The 20503-nt window shown below is 38.6% G+C and overlaps 1 long non-coding RNA gene across 6 annotated transcripts in view; it reads right to left on the reverse strand.

Moving 5' to 3' along the window:
• LOC131753607 (uncharacterized) overlaps nucleotides 1-20503 on the reverse strand; it is a 125130-nt gene that overhangs the window by 88850 nt on the left and 15777 nt on the right. For 3 of the 6 annotated variants that reach the window (XR_010839574.1, XR_010839569.1, XR_010839570.1), the window contains one exon: nucleotides 2129-2306. The exons of the other annotated variants lie outside the window; for them this stretch is intronic. This is a non-coding gene — a long non-coding RNA (uncharacterized lncRNA). The remainder of the gene's footprint in view (nucleotides 1-2128; nucleotides 2307-20503) is intronic. 6 annotated transcript variants of the gene reach the window in all.

Below are 20503 nucleotides of genomic sequence, written 5' to 3' on the forward strand. Positions count from 1 at the left end.
TTAGAAACTGTCACTCCTTTCTTTTTTCCTACTTCCCCCTTTTTGGAATAGGAATGTCTATCCTTTACCTGTCCCACCACTGTATTTTGGAAGCACATAACTTGTTTGCTTTCACAGGTTCATAGCTGGAGAAGAATTTTGCCCCTGAATAAATCATACCTCAGTCTCACTCATAATCTGATTTAGATGATATTTACAGAGACTTTGAACTTCAAACTTTAGAGATGATGATGAAAATGCGTTAAAACTTTTGTGGCTGTTGGAATGGATGGATGTATTTTGCATGTGAGAAGAATATGAGTTTTGGAAGGTCAGGGGCAGAATGTTATAGACTGTATGTTTGTGTCCCTCCAAAATTCCTATGTTGAAATCCTAAACCCCAGTGTGATGGTATTAGGAGGTGAGGCCTTTGGGAGTGAGTATGGAGCCCTAATGAATGGGATTAGTGCCCTTATAAAAGATATCCCAGAGAGCTCTCTTGCCCCTTCTGCCATGTGAGGACACAGCGAGAAGACAGCCTTCTGTGAACCAGGAAGCAAGTTCTCATCAGACAGGTGCCTTGCTCTTGGACTTTCCAGCCTCCAAACTATAAGAAATAAGTTTTTGTTGTTTAAGCTACCCACCCAGACTATGATATTTTTATTAAAGCAGCCTGAACTAAGACAGTATGGAATCTTACTTTACTCAGTGAGACAATTTACATTTTAATTTGCTGACAGATTTTAAAAGATTTCCACATAGCAAACCATAAGAAATATTTAAAAGTAAATATATTATAGGTCACAGTCACTGATAATTCAATAATATAAGAAATAATTTTTAAATGGCTTGAAATATCTTAATGATTTGAAAATTAATTCCTGATCAATGAGAAAAATCACATACTAGAAATTAATGAAAAGGTAAATACATAAAAATTTATAGAACACAGAAAAAGCCATAATTAGACAAAAATTTATGTCCCTAAATCCTTTCATTATGAAGACAAATGAATAAAAGTCCAGAAACATTATGTTTATCCTAAGTTTGGGGGGTTCTTTTGAAAAAAAGCACAAAATTAACTGAAAGAAAATTTGAGGAGTGAATGGATAAAAATAACAGATATAATCTACCTATAATCTATAACAGATATAGGAAAATAGTAGAATTGATAAATAATTCCAAAAGATGTTGTTTTAAAGACTAACAAGATACAAACATACACACACACACACAAACACACACACACACATACACACAACCCTTTATGATCCTGCTTAAAAATGTAAGACAAAACAAACATTAGCAAGACTAGGAATAGAAGAAATGTATGATTTCCTAGAAAATACAAATAAACCAAAGTAAACCAAGTAGAAAATCCAAACTGACTACTTACCAAAGAAGGGATTAGAAAAGTGACTATTATTTTAGATAATAACAAGACAAACAAAAAACCTTTCAATTTGAGTCTACCTAGATGTTAAGGAACAAATAATTACACTATTACTTAAACTATTCCATACCAAACAAAAAGATAAAATGTGTCTCATTTCATGAAGGCAGCATAACTTTATTACCAAAACTTAATTAAAAAATAAACCCCAAACTATAAACCATTCTAATTATTTGTTACTAAGACTATATTTCAAAATTACCCTAAATCTTACTGACCTAAAGCAACAATATTTTTTTGTTCATGAACCTGCAATTTGGACAGGCCTTGGAGAGGACTGCTCATCTCTGCTCCACTCAGCATCAGCTGGGAGGGCTCAAAGGCTGGGGACTGCAATTATATAAAGCCTCATTCACTAAGGTATCTGGTGGTTGATGCTGTCAGATGAGAATCTGGTGCCAGAATACCTACACATGGCTTCAATATGTGGCCTAGGCTTCCTCACACCACAGTGGGTGGCTAGATTCTAAAGGTAAGCATTCTGAGAGGGAGGCAGAAGCAGTACCATCTTTTATAACCTAGCCTTGGAAGTCATACAGTATCACTTCCCCCAATACCACTAATCAGTGCAAAGTCCAGCCCAAGTTCAAAGATAGGGGAAGTAAACTCAGTCTCTTGATGGGAAGTGGCAAGTTTCTAAAACAGCATGTGGGACCCAAAATATTGCTGAGACCAGTTGTCAAAAATATAACATACCACAGTCCACCTTCTGGCTACAGCAGTTCACATCCCTCCTACGTGCAAAATATACTCATTCCCTCCCACCGATACTCATAACATCAGACTGAGGTTTGAGGTCCAGGTATTGATGAACTTCTTGAGTATAGTTCCTTAAATATAGCCCCTTGAGAAGAGTTCCTCTTGATCTGAAGAGCTGTAAACAAAAAAAGATAAGTTATCTGCCTCCACAAACACGAATACACAAAGGTAGAGCAGGCATAGGATAACTCCTACAGACACTCCCATTCAAAAAGGGGGAAAGGGGACAGCAGTCACTGGTCCATTAAACTCAGCTGGGCACATGCTGCTAGTTCCTCTATTACAGCTTAATTGTACTGCTCAGGAATGATTCACTGTGGCTCATGGCTTCCCAGGTCTGGGTTGTTGGTTCATGTTAAGTAGCCATGTTCTTAGCATGCTTCCTGTCTATAGAAGGTTGGGATCCAAAGCCCTCTTTTCATTTTGTGCTGTCTCTGTGCCTTTCAATCCAAGCTGATATAATCATTTTAAAAACTATGTGGATCAAGAGACTGAGAAGACAAGCCATAGACCAGGGAAAATATTTGTAAAAAACATATCTGATAAAAGATTGCTACCTAAAATATACAAAGAATTCTTTTTTTCCTTTTAAAATGTTATTGGAAAAGCTATCCTTCTGAAGAGGACTTCTTGAAAATAACAGTATTATTTTTCTTCTCAATGGTATTTTAACTAAGTTATTTACTCTTCCTTTTCCTCACCTTTGGAAAGAAACCATGGAGCAGAGCCTTTGGGAAGAGAGCAACAGGTGGGCTGTCCATCATGTTGGGAGGGGTTCAATCAAAATATACAAAAAATTCTGAAAACTTAACAGTAGGAAAATGAACAACCCAATTTAAATATGGGTGGGCTTCCCTGGTAGCGCAGTGGTTGAGATTCCGCCTGTCAATGCAGGGTACACGGGTTCGTGCCCTGGTCCAGGAAGATCCCACACGCCGCGGAGCGGCTGGGCCCGTGAACCGCTGAGCCTGCACTCCGCAACTGGAGAGGCCACAACAGTGAGACGCCCGCGTACCGCAAAAAAAAATAAAAAATGAAATAAATAAATAAATAAATAATAATGGGCAAGAGATCTGGACACCCACCAAAGTAGATATACAGACAGCAAATAAGCATATGAAAAGATGTTCGACATCATACTTGATTAGGGAAATGCAAATTAAAACAATGAGACACCACTACACACCTATGAGAATGGCCAAAATCCAGAAAACTGACACCACCAAATATTGGTGAGGCTATGGAGTAACACAAGCTCTCATTCATAGATGGTGGGAATGCAAAACAGTGTAGCCACTTTGGAAGACAACTGGCAGTTTCTCACAAAATTATACATATTCTTACAATATGATCCAGCCATCACCCTCCCTGGTATTAACCCAAAGAAGCTGAAGACTTACGTCCTCACAAAAACCTGCATACAGATGTTTATAGCAGCTTTATTCATAACTGCCAAACTTTGGAAATAACCGAGATATCCTTCAGTAGGTGAATGAATAAATAAACCATTCACACAATGGAATATAATTTGGTGCTAAAAAGAAATGAGCTATCAAGCCATAAAAAGACATGGAGGAAACTTAAATGCATAAGTGAAAGAAGCCAATCTGAAAAGGTTACACACTGTATGACTCCAACTATATGACATTCTGGAAAAGGCAAAACTATGGAGGCAGCAAAAAGATTAATGGTTGCTAGGGGTTGGGGGAGGGATGGATGAATAGGCAAAGCACAAAGGATTTTTAAGGCCTATAATAGTGTGACATATGTCATTATACATTTGTCCAAACCTATTGAATATATACCAAAAGTGAACCCTAATGTAAACTATGAACCAGGCATGATAATGATGTGTCAATGTAGGTTCATCAGTTTTACCAAAGGTACTACTCTGGTGTCCGAGAGGGACAAGGGGCTATGTGGGCATTCTCTGCGCTTTCTGTTGCATTTTGTTGTGAACCCAAAACTGCTCTAAAAAATAAAGTCTTTTTTTAACTGTGTAGATTTCTTATGAATCAATTTATAATCCACTCCATCAGACAAAAATCACACCCGTAAATTTCGGTATAAGTCCTTGAGCTCCTATAAGGGTCCTGAGGGACAAGTTTTTTAAAATTCTTAGAGGACCTTTTCATTGAATAGAGAAGATCTGTGAGTCATCTGTGAGAATAGGCATGGCATGTTCTCAAGATCCTTAGAGGGACTATTTGCCTTTGTGAGGCACAGCATTAAATCTCCTGCAGCCTTAACTAACAGTTTTATAATCACTCCCTTGGCTTTGTAGTTAAACCATGTTTTCTCACAATACTCTAGATTTGATCTCTTTCCATAAGACTTTTCTTAACTTGAGAATTGTCTGCCATCTGGAGAAACTGGAAAAGAGAGTTTTATTTTCAAACTCAGTAAGTTCCCCTTCCTCTATATTTAATAATTCTTTCCTTAGCTTCTGTTTCTTAGTCCAGTTGAACTACTATTAACAAAATGCCAAAGTTGGTGGCTTATAAACCACAAAAATGTATTTCTCACAGTTCTGAAGGCTGGAAATCCAAGAGCAGTGTGCCAGCATGGGTAGGTTCTGGTGAAAGCCCTTTTCCAGGTTACAGACTGCCAACTTCTCACTGTGTTCTCTCATGGTGGAAGGGTTAGGGAGCTCTGTGGGGTCTCTTTTATAAAAGCAGTAAACCCATTCATGAGGGCTCCACCATTATGACCTAAGCACCTCCCAAAGGCCCCATCTCCTAGTACCATAACATTCGGCATTAACACTTGAATCTTGGGGGATACAAGCCTTCATACCACAGCACTTTGTCCTATTAATTTTCCTATAGGCATCAAGAAATAGCCAGAAAACATCTTCAAATTCATGCAATTCATTATAACCGTTTTCTACTTTCCACGTTACCATAAGTACAATGTTGCTAAACTTTCTGCTATTACATAACAAGGATCTTTTCTCCAGCTCCCAATGATAATTTTTTACTTTCCTTTAAACATTCACTGACATCCTCCTTGAGAGCCATGAGGTTTCCCCTAACAATCTCTTCAAGGTCCTCCACCTTCTGCCCACTGTCTAGTCCTGTCTAGTTTAGCTTCAGTCACTGCTGCATTTTGAGGTTTCTGTTACATGGCACCCCACCTCCAAACACCAAAATCTAACTCAGTTTCTATGACTGCATAACAAACTACTCCAAAATTTAGTGGCTTAAAAGAGCAACAATATTTATTTTGCTCAAGAATTTGCAATTTGGGCAGGCCTTGGTGGGGATAACTCATTTCTGCTCCATTCAAGGGAGACATAAGCAACAAAGAATTATAGATGTTATGATAGTCGTTTAGAGTACAGATGAGGGGCAGAAAGGAGACAGTGGTTAATTCCACCTAGGAAATCATATAAAAAGTAACCTTTGAACCAAAGTTGGGGGCTGACATGAAGAGGAGTAGGTATCGAACAGTGGGTTATATTTGGAAAACCACAACTATATTGGTATGAATAAGTCCACTGAGGTGGGAAAGCAGGCAGGAAGTGACTGGTGAGAGCTGAGGTGAAAAGCAAGGCTGAGATCAGATGATGTTGCTACAGGAGGAAGCAAGGGGCCTGGGGTCAAATCCGCTGTAACACTGCTACGGGGAATGGCTGCAACTGAGAACTGCTGGGGACCGTGAAGAACTACAGCTGCTGAAGAGAGGCCCCTACGATAAGAGTCAATCAGAAGAAACGAGACCAAGAGGTGCTGTCACAGAGAGAGGTTGTCAGAAGGTGCCACTTCAGTGGTACCTGAGATTAAAGCTACCAGAAAGAAAAGCAAGAAAAGCCCTCAAATGGAGAAGCCAGTAGGTCAGGCTGGGGTTCCCTGCACATTCTGTATTTCTAATTTACACACCCCAACCTTTACCTTGGAGAGAGAGGTTTTCCCCAGTATCTACTTAACAGGCAGAGATGGTAGTGATCATGAGAATTTCAATACAATTTATCTCCAGAAAATCTACAGAAACTCAGTGAGGCCTGCAGTTATTTACACAGGCCAGATTATTCTCTCAGGTTCATGGTGGAGAAAGTATAAACCTGGAAAAGAGAACTATATTCTCTCATAGTCATATTCTCTCTCTCTCTCTTTCCCCCCACTCTCCAGTTTAACCTACTAGATTTCTATATAACTACACATTAATCTCTTATTTCAAGCCCACTAGAAGCCAACAGCATGAACTCTCTATGGAATCCTGTGTATTACATGTTTTCTCCTTAGAAATGAAGTTTTATTTAGCAGTGACACTTTCTGGAATAGAATTGAGAACAACATTCAGAGAAAAGATTATTACTCTGTAAAATAAACACTATCTTACCAAGCCTTCCTTTCCTGACAGCCTAACAGCACTCCCGGTGCCTAAGGAGTCACGATGACAACTGAAGATACTGTCAGTTCTTATAGCTCAAGTGGACAGGAATTATAGTGGACATTTCAAAGAGAATCACTAGTGCAACAACTGTAGCCACTCAGATAAGTAAATATGTATGAAGAATGGAAGTAGAAAAAAATGCCTCCTGTAAACTGACAAATCAAGAGCACAATTCCCTGTAGCCTAAATCTCACTTATGCTTGAAAACAAGCTTACATGAAACTTAAATAGAACCTGATCAGATGAAAAAAACATTTTTTAATATTTAGATTCAGGCAGCTCTTGCAGGAGTTGGTGGATCTCTATTTTATTGTTTCAACACTGACATGACTCAGTTATTTACTTGTGTTTTCTGACTCTTGCTCCTATAACCAACTGCCTATATCACTGTAACTTCTGTTTAAAAAAAATCAAAGAAAGAATCTCATTGACCAGCATTGACCTCCATTATGTAGGCAGCGCCTTCATGGCAGCATCTTGTAGGCCCTGGCTGGCTACAGACGGAGGGATCGACTACTGAGTCCAACAATCACCAATCAGTTGTAGATGAGCTGGCAGAGTCACGCGGCACTGCAAAGAGCCACCATTTGCAAGGAACTACCTAGAACTGCTTTCCTAGCAGGGACTGTGGCCATAACAAGTTCTACACAGATCAGGTAGTATCCTCCTTGAGAATCTCCAGGCACTGATGTGCTCTGTTCTCAGCTCTGAGACCTCAGCCCAAAATAAGAGGGAAGAGGAAAAGTCCCATTTATCAACTTACTACATTAGTCTACTTTGAAATTTACATTATCTTTTAATTACTTATTTTAGTAGCTCTATTTAATAGCCTTTTTTAAATGGAAATCTTTAGGTAAAATCTTATAGACAGTTGGGTAGCAGAAATCCTTAAGTTCTTTTGATGTATGCAGTAGTTTCTTTATCCCAAAATTGTCCCCAGAGAAATCCCAATACCCCCAAAAGACTCCACAAAAAAAATAAAAATTTCCCCATTCTATCCAAAAGAAAATAAGTCAAGATAATTTTCCTTTGTTCAGAAAATATTTGAAGGCCTTCTAGTTACAACAGGTATCATTAGTACAAGTAGATTAGAATCTTGTGTAATCTATTCTCATGAGTAAGCAAATATATTTTGGCTATTGCCAGAAGAACAGACATGCAGAAAAATAAATGCAATTGTGTTTGGATAGTGATCTGGGTAGGAGAGGTTGGGGGAAAGGAAGAGAACATTGCAAACTATGACGCCAGCAACCTGCTATAAAGCCTACTCTCCATCATACCATTTAAAGATTCTTCAAAACGAACTGATTTTCTGCAAAACCTCCCTACGACACCTTACAGAATTGCAACATTCATTTTGGAGGCAAGTGGTCTAGTGGCAAAAAAGGATGTTAAACGTAAGACCTGAAACTATACAACTCCTAGAAGAAAACATAGGGGGAAAGCTCCTTGACACTGGATATGACAATGATTTTATGATTTTATGGATATGACACCAAAAGCATAAGCAACAAAAGCAAAAATAAATAAATGGGACTATACCAAACTAAACAGCTTCTGCACAGTGACAGAAAAAATCAACAGAATGAAAAGACAATTTTCTTTTGTAATTCTATGGAATGCAAGAAAATATTTGCGAACCACATATCCAATAAAGGGTTACTATCCAAAATATACATGTAACTCATACAACTCAGCAGCAAAAAACCCCCAAACAATCCAATTTTAAAATCGGCAGAGAGGGGCTTCCCTGGTGGCGCAGTGGTTGAGGATCTGCCTGTTAATGCAGGGGACACGGGTTTGAGCCCTGGTCTGGGAGGATCCCACATGCCACGGAGCATCTAGGCCCATGAGCCACAACTACTGAGCCTGCGCATCTGAAGCCTGTGCTTCGCAACAAGAGAGGCCGCGATAGTGAGAGGCCCGCGCACCGCGATGAAGAGTGGCCCCCGCTTGAACGAAGACCCAACACAGCAAAAATAAATAAATAAATAAATAATCGGCAGAGAAAGTGAATAGACATTTTTCAAAAGAAGATATATAAATGGCTAACAGGTACATGAAAAGATGCTCAACATCACTAATCATCAGAGAAATTAAGACAACAAGATATCACATCTGTTAGAATGACTTATCAAAGAGACAACAAATAACAAGTGTTGGCTAGGATGTGGAGAAAGGGAGTCCTCGTGCACTGCTGGTGGGAACATAAACTGATACATTCACTTTGGAAAACAGTAGGTAGGTTCCTCAAAAAATTGAAACTAGAACCACCATACAATCCAGCAATCACACTTCTGGGTATATATCCAAAGGAAATGAAATCAGGAACCCAAAGAGATACCTGTAAACCCATGTTCATCGCAGCCTTATTCACAAAAGCCAAGATACAGAAACAACCTAAGTGTTCATCAATGGATGAATAAAGTAAATGTTACACACACACATATGAATATTATTCAGCCATGAGAAAGAAGGAAATCCTGCCATTTGCTACAAAATGGATGGATCTTGATGGCATTATGTTAAGTGACGTGAGTCAGACACAGAGAGACAAATACTGTATGACCTCACTTATATGTGGAATATGAAAAAAGCCGAACTAACAGAAACAGAGTAGAACAGTGGTTGCCAGGAGCTTAGAGGTGGGGGAAATGGGAAGATGTTGGTAAAAGGTATAAACTTTCAGTTTCAAGATGAATAAGTTCAGGGGATCTAATATACAGCATGGTGACTCTAGCTAACAATACTGTATCATATACTTGAAAGTTATTAAAAGAGTAGATCTTAAACGTTCCCACTACACACACAAAAAAATAATGTGATAAAGGTGTTTAGTAACCCTATTGTGGTAGTCATTTCACAATATATATGTGTATCAAATCATCACACTCTATACATTAACCTTACACAGTGCTATACATCAACTGTATCTCAGTAACGCTGGAAAAAAAAAAGAACATAGAAAAACAGGTGTTTATAATACATAAATAATGAGCAATTTAAAATGTCTACTAATTTTACAAATTTATCAATCTAAGTTAAACCTGTTTACCTCATTAACTAAACATCAATCCATGAGAGTATCATCTTGACTGTGTAGGTCCTTAAATGTATAAATTCAAAAATATGCCATATTAGAAAGTGCCTGGCTATTCCACACATTGATACATTTCTCAAGTCTCAACATTAAGTGTTTATTGTAAGCTATGGTAAGAATTGTGATCTTCATTTTAAGAGCCACAAAAAGTTACTAATACTTTTTAAGTAGAAGAGGATGTGACCAGATTTACATTACAAAAGGAAGCCTCCAGTTGTAGTATAGAGAATGAATTTCTGATGTGTTGGAGGTGGGGAGGTTGAAAAAGGTGGATGTGTGATGCTATTGTAAAATATTATTGCAGTGGTACATAGGAATAGAATCTTCGACAGTAAACTATGCCCAGATTATGGATAGTGTGGTAGCAGCACAAAGAAAAAAGGATGAATTGCTCGTATCCAAATACTCTTCCTCTTGAGATAGATATGGCTGATGGGGATGTTGTGGCATTGTCTCCTCATAAATTATGAGTCAGATATAAGGATCCCTGAATTTCAGACTTTTTACAATAATGCACCCCATCCCACAGCTCTGAGACTTTAGAGTAAAGCCTGCATCTCACCAGACTGTCCTTCCCAAGGTTTGGCATCAGAAGTAGAGGATTATCACTTTTTTGCCAGCTCCCTCCCAAAACCCAGCAAGACAAGTAGAGAATCTAGTTACTATTCAAATGTTTTATCTTACTAAGGGAGGAAAAAACGTTGGCAAAAAAAAAAAGTATAGAAATCAAAATGCCCTTCTAACTAGGCCTCACTGACCATTTGTCATATATCTGAAACAAAAATATACTATCTAAATTCTAAATATAGTATTTTTTCCTTCATTTTTTTCCAAAGGAAGCAAATCATAATAGTCTGTAGGAAATTTTCAAACACACGAGCTGTACGCATATTTGTCATTTCTTCATCAAGCTGAAATCTTCACAATAGAATCTTAAGAAATCTTTTAAATATTGAGAAATTCAGAGTTTTTGGCATATATATACACAAATATACACACTGACAAAGACGCTCACACTGACCAAATTTTAATCAAGCTCCTCGGAACCCTCTTCTCAACTAGGTCTCAACCTTTGGCCGTCTACATTAATCTCTGTATCACCCAGTTTTAGCAAGAATCCTGCTAAGTCATTTTAGCATGAATCTTCCACCTTGAGTATCTAATCACTCTGGCCTGCCTCCAGCAAGAATCCTGTCAGTTGGTTTAACCACGATCCATCCTATTCCTGATGTTTCCTCTCAGTAATTTTCCATCCACTGACCCCCATCCTGCTCCTTGGCTATAAATGCCCAAGGAATGTCCATGCTGTATTCAGAACTGAGCACAGTTCTATACTTAGGTCTTTTTTCCCCTACAGCAATGGCTCCTCAATAAAATCCATTTTTACCACATTCACACATGTGCAGCTCTGGTTTCTTTGACAATATGAAGCTCTATATACAGTGTATATAGACACACACACAGACACACATATAAAGGAAATCATAAAACTTTATTTATAAAGGTAAAAGAATATTTAAGTAAATAGCATATCATATCAAGCCCCAGAGAGGATGGCTAAACATAATTTCCTACCCCTTTTTGAATTAATACCCTTTGCAATATGACTTTGTAGCCCTTCCCATCAAAAGGTGTAGTCTATTCTCCTATTCCTTGAATCTGGGCTGGCTTCATGATTTGTTTTGCCCAAAACCTTCCAACAGAAGGGACGTTGTTAAGTTCTAAGCCAATCCTAAGTCTGTACTTCAAAAGTCCTTGCAATTCTGCTTACCTCGCTTAAGTTCCAACAACTGTCATGTGAAGAAGTCTAGGTTAGCCTGCTGCAGGATGAGAGAGACACAAGGCTCATTGCCCCCATTGCCTCAGCCAAGAGCTCATCATCCTCATAAAGAATGCTGAAAACATTTTTCGAAAGAAGGACTAGAAAATTAAGGCAGGGGTATTTCCTAGAACATACAGCAAAAAGAAAGAGGAAAATATGGAACAAACAATATAATAAATGGAATATAAACCTAAAAGATTCAACATCTGAATAACAGATATTCCAGTCAGAAAAAATCAAGAAAATAAAGGAGAGGAAATAATCAAATAAATAATAGAAAAAAATTTCAGAGAACTGAAGTAAAATGCAAGTCTTCATATTGAAAAACTATAAACCAAGCACTAATCAGATGAATAAAAATAAGATCCTTATCTAGGAACATTCTTGTGACTTTTGAGCATGAGGTGTATATGAAAAATATTTTAGGAACTTCACTGATGGTCCAGTGGTTAAGAATCCATCTTGCAATGCAGGGGACACCAGTTCAACCCCTGGTCGGGGAACTAAGATCCCACATGCTGTGGGGCAACCAAGCCCGCACGCTGCAACTACTGAGGCTGTGTGCCACAACTAGAGAGCCCATACACCACAACTATAGAGCCCACATGCCACAACTGGAGAGCCTGCATGCTGCAACTAGAGGGCCCATGCACCACAACTAATGAGCCCACATGACACAACTAGAGAGAACGCCATGCACTGCAATGAAGAGCCCGTTCACTAGAATGAAAGATCCCACATGCTGCAATGAAAGATCCCACGTGCCACAACTAAGACCCAACACAGCCAATAAATAAATAAATTTTAAAAAAGAAAGAAAAATATTTTTAAAGTTTCCAGAAAGGCAAGAAATAAGCAGGTATCAGGCTTCTCAGTAACAACACAAAATGCTAGAAGGCAATATGACTTGCCTTCAAAGTTCTGAGGAAAAAATGTTTATAATTTTGAACTTGAAACTCTATACCCACAGCTCCATCAACAAAAAAGGTCAAGCAAAAACATTCTCAGACACACAACAACCCTAAACTTTGTTGTTAAGCAATGTTCCGAAGACATCAAGGATGTCGTTCAGCGAAATGAAGTGAGAGACAAAGAAAACATAGGATATAAGAAACAGAATATATAATCCAGTAACACAGCGAAGGAAAGACCCAGAATGACAACCATGCAGCAGACCTACACAGTAACAAGTCCCACACTGACAAAAGGCTCTAAAAAACCGTCTCCAAGAAGAAAGTGGATTCTTTTTTTTTTTTTTTTTTTTGCGGTATGCGGGCCTCTCACTGTCGTGGCCTCTCCCGTCGCGGAGCACAGGCTCCGGACGCACAGGCTCAGCGGCCATGGCTCACGGGCCCAGCCGCTCCGCGGCACGTGGGATCCTCCCGGACCAGGGCACGAACCCGCGTCTCCTGCATCGGCAGGCGGACTCTCAACCACTGCGCCACCAGGGAAGCCCGAAAGTGGATTCTTAAAACGGAGTATGACAGACAGGCCAGATAATTTTGAGAATATAATGGTGTCTTATTCTTTTGTCAATCAGAAGAAAAAAACAGTAATTCTAAACTCTAGAGAAAAAGCTATATATGAAAGTCAAGATTCAATTATAAAGAAAATTAAAGTAGTATATAATTTTGAGAAATTTATGTAGAAGAAAAGACAACCCTCAGAATAGGGGAAAATATTTGCAAATGAAGCAACTGACAAAGGATTAATCTCCAAAATTTACAAGCAGCTCATGAAGCTCAATATCAAACAACCCAATCCAAAACTGGGCAGAAGACCTAAATAGACATTTCTCCAAAGAAGATATACAGATTTCCAACAAACACATGAAAGGATGCTCAACATCACTAATCATTAGAGAAATGCAAATCAAAACTACAATGAGGTATCACCTCACACCAGTCTGAACAGCCATCATCAAAAAATCTACAAACAATAAATGCTGGAGAGGGTGTGGAGAAAAGGGAACCCTCCTGCACTGTTGGTGGGAATGTAAATTGATACAGCCACTATGGAGAACAGTATGGAGGTTCCTTAAAAAACTAAAAATAGAACTACCATATCACCTAGCAATCCCACTACTGGGCATATAACATGAGAAAACTGTAATTCAAAAAGAGTCATGTACCACAATGTTCACTGCAGCTCTATTTACAATAGCTAGGACATGGAAGCAACCGAAGTGTCCATCGACAGATGGATAAAGAAGATGTGGCACATATATACAATGGACTATTACTCAGCCATAAAAAAACCGAAATTGAGTTATTTGCAGTGAGGTGGATGGACCTAGAGTCTGTCATACAGAGTGAAGTAAGTCCAAGAGAGAAAAACAAATACTGTATGCTAACACATATATATGGAATCTAAAAAAAAAAAAAAAAAAGGTTCTGAAGAACCTAGGGGCAGGACAGGAATAAAGATGCAGAGGTAGAGAATGGACTTGAGGACATGGGGAGGGGGAAGGGTAAGCTGGGACAAAGTGAGAGAGTGGCATGGACATATATATACTACCAAATGTAAAATAGATAGCTAGTGGGAAGCAGCCACATAGCACAGGGAAATCAGCTCGGTGCTTTGTGACCAGCTAGAGGGGTGGGATAGGGAGGGTGGGAGGGAGATGCAAGAGGGAGGGGATATGGGGATATATGTATACGTATAGCTGATTCACTTTGTTATGCAGCAGAAACTAACACACCCTTGTAAAGCAACTATACTCCAATAAATATGTTAAAAAAAAAATCTATTTGAGCTTGATCCTAGAAACGTTCTCTTTAGGGTCATGACTTTGGACACAGAGACAAAGAAACGTAATCATAGCATAAACTATTTGGTTCTATATTATATAATCATAAATTTGTTAAATGTCATTTATTGAGGTTTTTTCATTTAAACAAACTTTTTTAGAATAGCTTGATATATAGAAAAGTTACCAAGATAGTACTGAGAGTTCCCATATACCAGTTTCCCCTATTATTAATATCTTACGCTATATGGCATGGTTGTCACAACTAGGGAATGAACACCAGTACTTTAGTATTAACTAAACTACACACTTAACTTGGATATCACTAATTTCTCCCTGATGTCCTTTCTGTTCCAGATCTCATTCAGGATACCATATCATACTTAGTGATCACGTTGTCTTATCTTTTTCTGGTGACAGTTTCTAAAGACCTTATTTTTGATGACCTTAACAGTTTTGAGGAGTACTGGTCAGTTACTATGTTTGTTCTAGCCTTCCCCCCATGCTTATCTCCAATCTCCCTTTCCAGTAGTGAGAAACCTGGCCCCTATCAGCCACCAAACTTTTACATATCTGTTAATTCTTAATACACATGTATAGTAGTTTCAGAACTGTTAACCTGTACCCGTGAGACACAACTTTATCAGAGTATAGTGTTTATGTATACCTTTATCTTTAGTCTTAACAGTTTCCGAGTCAAAGCATTCTTTTCCAAAGTTATTCAAGTCAAGCATCTTTTTACCCATTCCTTCAGTGAGGCTATGCCATATACATTTCTAATACATTGGTTAGATTATTTTATCAGTCTGCATTCCATTTTGGAATCCCTCAAACTCCTGGTTGATTTTTTAAATATGCATACATTAACCTTTTTATGCTATAAAGTTCTATGGATTTTAAAGAATGCATAGCATCATATGTCCACAACAGTTTAGTTCATCACTCTAAAAACTTCCACATGCTTGCCCAAGTCAAACACTCCCCCTTCCTCAACCCCCAACAACCACTGATTTGCTTTCCATCCCTATAGCTTTGCCCTTTCTAGAAGACTGTATGAATGGAATCATTTAGTATGTAGTCTTTTCAATCTGGCTTCCTTAACTTAGCAAAATGCATTTAAGATGCATCCATGTTGTAACATTAATTAATAGTTCATTCCTGCTTTTCGTTGATTAACAACCCATTGTATGGGCTGTACCATCACCTATTGAAGAACTTCTTGGTTGCGTCCAGTTTTTTGATGATTATGAATAAAGCTAGCAGTTGTGAATAAAGCACACATAGGTTTTTGTGTGAGCATACATTTTCAAATCAGTATGATAAATACCTAGGAGTGCAATTGCTGGGGCATATGGTAAGTCTGTGTTTTGTTTTTGTTTTTTTAAACATCTTTACTGGAGTGTAATTGCTTTACAATGCTGTGTTAGTTTCTGCTGTATAACAAAGTGAATCAGTTATATGTATACATATATCCCCATATCCCCTCCCTTTTGCACCTCCCTCGCATCCTCCCTATCCCACTCCTCTAGGTGGTCACAAAGCACCAAGCTGATCTCCCTGTGCGACGCAGCTGCTTCCCACTAGCTATCGATTTTACTTTTGTTAGTGTACATATGTCAGTGCTACCCTCTCACTTCCTCCCAGCTTACCCTTCCCCCTCCCCGTGTCCTCAAGTCCATTCCCTACCTCTACATCTTTATTCTTGTCCTGCCCTTAGCTTCATCAGAACCATTTTTTTTGGATTCCATACATATGTGTTAGCATACGGTATTTGTTTTTCTCTTTCTGACGGTTAAGTCTGTGTGTAACTTTATAAGAAATTGCTAAACTGTCTCCCAAAGTGGCTACACCATTTTGCATTCCCACCAGCAAGTATGAGATCACCAGCGTTTGGTATTGCCAATTTTTTGGATCTTAACAATTCTAATAAATGTGTAGTAGCTCCTCACTGAGTAGCTCTTCATTATTTGTCATTAGAGAAGTAATTTTCACTTCCCTAATGACAAATAATGTTGAGTATCTTTTCACATGGTTATTTGGCATCCATAAATCTTCTCTGAAGTGTCTATTCAGATCTTTGTCCATTTTTTTAATCAGTTGGTTGTTTTCTTATTGTTGAGCTTTAAAAATTTGTTATATAGTCAGGATATATGTTCTTTATCAGCTATGTGATTTGCAAACATTTTCTCCCAGGTATAACCTGGCTTTACACTGTCTTAACAGTATCTCTTATAGAGCAAAAGTTTTTAATTTTGGTAAAGTCCAATTTATCAATTTTATCTTTCATCGATTGTGAAAGGACCATCTCCAAGAAGGAAGTGAGTTCTTATAACCAAGTATAACACAGAAGCCAGGTAATTCTGAGAATATGATCAAAATATCTTATTTTTTTGTCAATAAGAAGTAAAAAAGTAATTCCAAACTCTGGCAGGGTGGGGGAGGGCTCTATAAGAAAGTCATTATCCACTTATAAATAAAATTAAAATATTACATAATTTTTAAAATATATGGAGCAGAAGAAAACATAACCCATTTGACTTTGATCCTAAAAACCTATTGCTAAGGCTATGATTTTGGACCCCAAAACAAAGAAATATAATCACAATGTACTATTTGTTTCTGCACTGTAATCATAATAAGTTAAACAGTTAAATGTTGTTTATTAACTTTTAGAATAAATTGAAAGCATGGAAGAGTTAATTATGATTACAGAATTATTATGATAAATCTAATAGCAATCATTCATATAGTACTTAGTATGTACCAGGCCTTGTTTTAAATGTTTTACATACAATAAGTCACTTAATTATGACAATAATCCTGTGAAATAAGTACCATTATTTTCCCCATTTTACAGTTGAGGAAAGTGAGGCACAGAGAGATTAAATAACTTGCCAGCTTCACAAAGTTAGGATGTGGTAGAGCTTAGATTTGAATCCAGGCAACCTGGCTCCAATGTCTACATTCTTAACCACAATGTTATATTGCCTTCTTTAAATAGAATATAAATATTATCAATGTTGATAATTTTAAAATAAATAGATATTTGACAGAAGTTAAAAGACAGGACTTCCCTGGTGGTGCAGTGGTTAAGAATCCACCTGCCAATGCAGGGGACAAGGGTTCAAGCCCTGGTCCAGGAAGATCCCACATGCCGCAGCACAATTAAGCCCGTGTGCCACAACTACTGAGCCTGTGCTCTAGAGCCCGGGAGCCACAACTACTGAGCCCGCGTGCTGCAACTACTGAAGCCCGCGCACCTAGAGCCCGTGTTCCACAACAGGAGAAGCCACCACAATGAAGCCCACGCACGACAACGAAGAATATCCGCCACTTGCTGCAACTAGAGAAAGCCCGTGTGCAGCAACAAAAACCCAATGCAGCCAAAAATAAATAAATAAATAAAAATTTTAAAATAAATAAAAAGACAGAAAAAAAGGTAAAAGAGTTGAAGTAACAGATATGAGTGATAATATCCTCACTTTATAAAAAGGGAAATAAGAGATACTGCTCAAAATTAATGGAACATGAAATAGGGGCTTAGTTATACTGGAGTTGCAAAAATAGAGGAAATAACATCAACAATATATAACCATATAAAATCTGAAGGAGAGTAGAGTAGCACAAGAGTAGTGTAGGGCTTCCCTGGTGGCGCAGTGGTTGAGAATCCGCCTGCCGATGCAGGGGACACAGTTTCGTGCCCCGGTCTGGGAGGATCCCACGTGCTGCAGAGCAGCTGGGCCCGTGAGCCATGGCCGCTGAGCCTGTGTGTCCGGAACCTGCGCTCTGCAACGGGAGAGGCCACAACAGTGAGAAGCCTGCTAAAAAATAGTAGTGTAAATGAACTAAAGCCTCACTAAAGCCTCATCTTTTTTTTTTTTTTTTGCGGCCATGCCGCACAACTTATGGAATCTAGTTCCCAGACCAGGGATCAAACCCAGGCCCCCTGCAGTGGAAGCAGGGGAATCCTAACCACTGGACCACCAGGGAATTCCCTAAAGCCTCATCTTTAATGGCAGGTCATCAATGGTATTGCCTTACACGATAAATCAAGAAATAGTGGTATATTATTTTAAATTACAGAGGCACCTATTAGAAGACAAAAAGAAATCACTAAAATTGGCTTGCAGTATTTCAGACAGGCTAGTACAGTACAGCAGTTAAAAATAAAAGCTCTGGAACAAAACTTCCTGTGATCAAACCCCATTCACCCACTTAGTATTAATAGTGCTATTAAAGAAAGTTACTTGGTCTTCTTTTCCTCAAGTTCCTTATCTAAAAATGGCTATATGCTGAAAATAGCTAATTCACATGATGTTATGTAGATCGAGAGAGTTAATACATGCAGAGCATTAGAACTAACTGGCCCATAGTAGGTAAACTCTAAATAAATGTTAGCTATCAGCTATGCATTAGAGGGAACACACACACACACACACACACACACACAGAGACACACATACACAAAATAAGTTTACATTTAGTTCCTGACTTAACTTAGCCAAGGATCCAAATCTTACCAGCAGTCATATTGCCACTAAGAGCAGGGACAGATGTAGTATATCTCAGCATAGCTTCCACTGGCCTCTAAAGTCATGTACTACCAGTGAAAGGACAAGGTAGGGTCTTGCAATATTTGGCAAGATCAATTCTTATGGTTCCACTTCTCTTTTATGCTTAGGGCTTACATTACCATTTTGATAAAAACAAGCTCTAAGAATTTATGCCCTTTGATGGGAAAAAATTATAAACATCTGGGGTCCTGCTGGTTCTTGAGCCAAACTCAGTGCTAATAAGGCCACAACTTTTTACCTAATGGGAGAAAGCAGAATCAATGTCCAGATGTTCCTGAACAGCCTTGCTTCCTCCAGGTTCCTAGTGTTTGTAAAGACTGTTTCTCCACAAATATACCCTGAGGAGTAGAACTGGGGTTCTGATCACTGCAGAAGACATTAAAAATCATGGTCCCTGCCACAGATTTCATTACGTCATTAGGAAAAAAAGGACACATATAAAAATACGTTGAACTTCACAATACAGACAAGATAAGGGGGGAGTGGAATAAAGATGCAGACTTTCACAAAATGAATTAAGTGGTGTTTGAAAAAGAAATAGATCATTCAGTGGTGATAAAATAAAGACGCTTGGAAAAAAACTAGATTTAAGTTGGGTAGAAAGAAGAAAGCATTCTAAGTAAAAGGAAAAGGATGAGCAAAAATAGGAAGGCAGCAATGCAAAAGGAGAACTTAGGCAACATAAGTATCCAATGTGACTGACATAAGAGATTTGTACAAGACTACACTGTGAAAGGCCATGGAGAACCTGGAGCCTTTCAAGGTATGTATTAAGCAGAGATATGGGGTAAGGTGTTTCAAAAAGTTTAATCTTTTCTTTCTACATTCTCTCAATGACTCAGTCTCATAGTTTTAGACACTATCTCAATACTGATGACTCCCAGATCTCCTTCCTGAACTTCAGTCTAATATACCCACATGAACCTAGACAATCTTGCTCTGCTTGGATGTCAAGCAGGGATCACAAACTTAGCATGTCCAAAGCTTAACTCCTAACAAACCCACTACCAAACCTGCTTCTCTCAGAGGCACCTCTATCTCAGTTGGCAACCCCATCCTTTAGCTGTTCAGGCCAAAGACCTTCAGATAATCCATGACTCTTCACTTCCCCTCATGCTTCACATCCAACCCATCAGAAAATTCTGTTGGCTCAACTTCAACTACATCCCAAACCAGAATACCTCTCACTACTCCCACTGCTGTCACTGAGGTCTGAGCCACTATTATCTCTTACCAAGATTTGAGTCAAAGCTCGTAACTGATCTTCCTTCTTCCTCTCTCTTCTCAATTATAGTTACCAGAATGATTCCATTAACAAGAAGGATCATGTCACTTGTAAGTTGAAAGTCCTCCCAAGGTCAAACATTTCATTCAGAGAAAAAACTCACGCTCCTAATTGTGTCCTACAAGGCCCTACTCAATCTGTATTTTCCCACTCTGTACCTCTCCTCCTAATACATACCCTCGCTTCCTACTACCCATCATTCAGCTCACTCTATTGCTCTCCAATAGTCAAACACGCCAGGCACGCTTGCACTCGAGGTCCTTTGCACTTGCTGCTCCCTTTGCCTGGAACCTTTTTTCCCCAGATATTTGCTGCTTTCCCCACTCACTTCCTTTAGTCTTTACTCAAGTGCCACCTTTGCAAAAGGGCCTTCCTGGCCACCTTATC

Source organism: Kogia breviceps, chromosome 3, assembly GCF_026419965.1.
Source record: "Kogia breviceps isolate mKogBre1 chromosome 3, mKogBre1 haplotype 1, whole genome shotgun sequence".
Taxonomy (NCBI): domain Eukaryota; kingdom Metazoa; phylum Chordata; class Mammalia; order Artiodactyla; family Physeteridae; genus Kogia; species Kogia breviceps.